At 40.3% G+C, this 4,273-nt stretch overlaps 1 pseudogene; it reads left to right on the plus strand.

Annotated features, from left to right (window-relative positions):
• Positions 1-1,828: 1,828 nt before the first annotated feature.
• On the plus strand, positions 1,829-3,647 carry LOC123491573 (annotated as a pseudogene).
• The last annotated feature ends 626 nt before the right edge of the window (positions 3,648-4,273 follow it).

A 4,273-nucleotide genomic window follows, 5' to 3' on the forward strand; every position in this document is an offset into this window, starting at 1 on the left:
CATGCATGATCTCACCTCGTGGGGCATCAATGATCATTAGGAAGGTGAGAGATCAGCCCAGAACTACACGGCAGGACCTGGTCAATGACCTGAAGAGAGCTGGGACCACAGTCTCAAAGAAAACCATTAGTAACACACTACGCCGTCATGGATTAAAATCCTGCAGCGCACGCAAGGTCCCCCTGCTCAAGCCAGCGCATGTCCAGACCCGTCTGAAGTTTGCCAATGACCATCTGGATGATCCAGAGGAGGAATGGGAGAAGGTCATGTGGTCTGATGAGACAAAAATAGAGCTTTTTGGTCTAAACTCCACTCGCCGTGTTTGGAGGAAGAAGAAGGATGAGTACAACCCCAAGAACACCATCCCAACCGTGAAGCATGGAGGTGGAAACATCATTCTTTGGGGATGCTTTTCTGCAAAGGGGACAGGACGACTGCATCGTATTGAGGGGAGGATGGATGGGGCCATGTATTGCGAGATCTTGGCCAACAACATCCTTCCCTCTGTAAGAGCATTGAACATGGGTCGTGGCTGGGTCTTCCAGCATGACAACGACGTATTCTCTCCTTACCAAGGTATTTAAACCTAATGATGATACAACACATCAGAGAACTGTGGTCCTCTGTAGCTCAATTGGTAGAGCATGGCGCTTGTAACGCCAGGGTAGTGGGTTCGATCCCCGGGACCACCCATACGTAAAAATTTATGCACACATGACTGTAAGACGCTTTGGATAAAAGCATCTGCTAAATGGCATATTATTATTAACTTATTTTATGATGATGCAACACATCAGAGAACTGATTTCATGACGATACAACACATCAGAATACTTATTTCATGACATCTCATGATGATACAACACATTACTTATTTCATGATGATACAACACATCAGAATACTTATTTCATGACTTATCTCATGATGATACAACACATTACTTATTTCATGATGATACAACACATCAGAATACTTAATTCATGATGATACAACACATCTATTTAAGTCCTACACCCACTCCTGTATTCTCTTTTGTCTTTGTACTCATTACTCTTAACACACCCTGTTTCGATTCATAGCACCATTTCTTTGTCTAATTTGATATTTCTCCTTACATCCCTTCTACACAACTCAAAGTCCCCCTTTAGAAATATTGAATTTTAAACATTCGTTACAGCTCAGCTTTACCACAGATAAGCAGAATTTAACATAATAATAATAATGCTCACCTGTCAGTTCGGCTGTAAACTGTATCCTGTTCGTTCAGACGCCAATCTGTTATGATGAGTTTCTGGTATCGAGAAGTTCAGTATGTAAGAGAATATGGAACACAGATGGAGAGTTAATTCAGACATTATTTAATGGTTACAATAATGGATTCAATGACAGGCGGTACGGACGTAGCCTCTTGTCATATGAATGACTTCCATACAAAATCTCTCAGTTTATATAATGCTCTCCGAGCTGCTTCTTGATATTATCTGCCAACCATCATTGAGTGTCACTCATCTACCACAATAGCATCCCCATACTTGGTATTGTCACCCTAGACAGGCCATTCCATCACCTACACCTTCTAAGATTAGCACAAGTGCCCCCAATCTATCTTGGCACGCAGACCTTCTGTCCCTCACCAGTGACCTCTATAACGCATGGCGTGTCCTTGTCCCCTCTCCTACATGCAGCTTAGGAGTTTTACATACATTAAAGAATATTGTATCACAAATCATCATAACACAGTGGGAGGGCTGTTTTGGATATGAGAGAAATATACAGTAGTACAGAGTTATTCATATGAAATAGATTCAGGTCCCCAGCAGTGGAACTATGAAGAAAAACTGGGAGTAGGAAGCTCTATTGAAGTTCTTAACCTAGATTCTCCAGATGTATCACAATTTGTTAGAATCAGACACCCTTATCATTCTAGATGCCCATTGCTTCTTAATGCGTGCCGGCTATTGTAAAAAGTAAATATGTTCTGAGATGCCAGGTACACTAAATGAAACCTGACTGTAGTTCAATTAATAATTTTTGTCTAGTCAGCTGGGGTTGACTCAGCAGAAGTTCCAGCAGAGAGTCCAGGATAGACTAATAGAGCGCCAACAGGCTGTGGAGTCTCTCAAGGCACATATTATTGACCAGAGGAGACGCACCATTTCACTTCCCTCCTCCAGTCAGCCAGTGACAGAGATAAGAGGCCACTCTCCAATCACTCTCTTTCTTTCTCTCTCTCATAACAGTGCTCTGAACAGGCAGCAGTGGAGGACAATGACAGGATTTTAACTGAGCTGATCTGCTCCATTGAGAGAAGGTGCTCTGAGGTGAAGGAGCTGATCAGAGCCCAGGAGAAGGCTGAAGTGAGTCGGGTTAAAGGACTCCTGGAGCAGGAAATAGCTGTGCTGAGGAAAGGCGCTGCGTTGGAGCAGCTTTCACACACAGAGGATCACATCCATTTCCTTCAGGTAACTACAGTATACGTCCATGTGAAATTACTATTAATTCATTCTGAGTATTGAGTCTCAATCATATCCACTCTTTCCAGACTTATGAGTCTCTCTCCAGTCTCAGTGTATCTTCAGACGTATCCAGCATCGTTGTTGGTCCTCTTCAGAACTTTGGAGATGTGAGTAAGACTGTGTCTGAGCTGAGAGAGAAACTTGAAGACTTCCTTAAATGAGAATGGACCAAGATCTCCACTAGAGGTGGGTTGAATATAATACTGAAATATACAGTATGTGTCCTGTAAGAACAAAAACTGTACACCAATGAGATATAGCCATTTCTTCATACTGTGTCATATGGTATTGTAATCATATCCCCTCTCTCTGGGAATGTGTTTGTGTGTCTGTAGTAAAACAAGTGGATGTTTTACTGCCTCCAGAGCCCAAGACCAGAGAACAGTTCTTACAATGTGAGTATTTATTCAGAAGTAACTCTTTTTCGTGACAATCCTCACAAACTAAGATGGAAATACAATAGATAACAATAGCAGATCTAGTCCAAGATGGGGTAGCTATCTGGTTTCTTTTATTGCTCTGATTTGATCTCTGATCTCCTATAATCAAAGACAGGGTAGATACAGTATCTGACTTAACTTATTGTTCCAACTCCCCTCATTTGTCTCTGCTGTTCTCCAGCTTACACTGGATCCAAACACAGTAAACAAGGAACTCTCTCTGTATAAGGGGAACAGAAAGGTGACATATAGAAACCCAACCATATCTTGACCTTCCAAACAGATTCACTGGCTTGCGGCAGGTGTTGTGTAGAGAGGGTCTGATTGGACGATGTTACAGTGAGGTGGAGTGGTAATGGTGTTTGTACAGCAGTCTCATATAAAGACATCAGCAGAAAAGGGCAAGGCAATAACTTATCATTTGGATACAATGACAAGTCCTGGAGTTCACAGTGATCTGATAGTGGTTGTTTCAGTCTCAATAATGTTCAGACTGAAGTATCAGCCCCTCAGTCCTCCAGAATAGGAGTGTACCTCGATCACAAGGCAGGTATTCTGTCCTTCTACAGTGTCTCTGACACAATGACCGTCCTCCACAGAGTCCAAACCACATTCACGCAACCCCTCTATCCTGGACTTTGGCCTTGTGGGTGGTATGATTGTACTGCTGAGCTTTTTCAGCTGGAGTAGAGGTACTATATAATATGGTTGTTTTATCATTTTAATTTAATATAATATCATATTGTTAGTTTTTCTGTACAATTGTTCTGCGATATGATCTTTAGAGACATGGTTAGTTGAATGCACTGACTGTAAGTCTCTCTGGATAAGAGCATCTGCTAAATTACCAAATAGTTTTTTTTAAATACAAAATATTTTAAAGCAAAAATCTGGGATTAGTTTTCAGCAAAACTGCCACCTCTTGAAATTGTACCCTAATATAATGTATATCCAACTCTGCTCTTGTGAAAAAAAACAGCAATGTATATTCTATACAAACTGTATACAATGTTTATATATATATATATATATATATATATATATATATATATATATTATTGATGATTTTTAATAACAATGGAGAGAAAAAGTATGACAATCCGGTTGGAACAGTATCCTGCATAGTAAACTAGATTGATGAGTGTCAATAAAATGTCACACTAATATTATATGATGACTTTTCATGGAATTGTATTATTCATGCAGGAAAGTTAGGGGTGATACCTCTAGTTTTGGACTAACTCCAACTGTTGTGGATTTGTTAGGATATAGATTGTCATTTGTTTAGAAATTTATGAATGAATAAAAACTCAAGA

The sequence above is a fragment of the Coregonus clupeaformis genome, chromosome 9 (genome assembly GCF_020615455.1).
Source record: "Coregonus clupeaformis isolate EN_2021a chromosome 9, ASM2061545v1, whole genome shotgun sequence".
In the NCBI taxonomy this organism is placed as follows: Eukaryota; Metazoa; Chordata; class Actinopteri; order Salmoniformes; family Salmonidae; genus Coregonus; species Coregonus clupeaformis.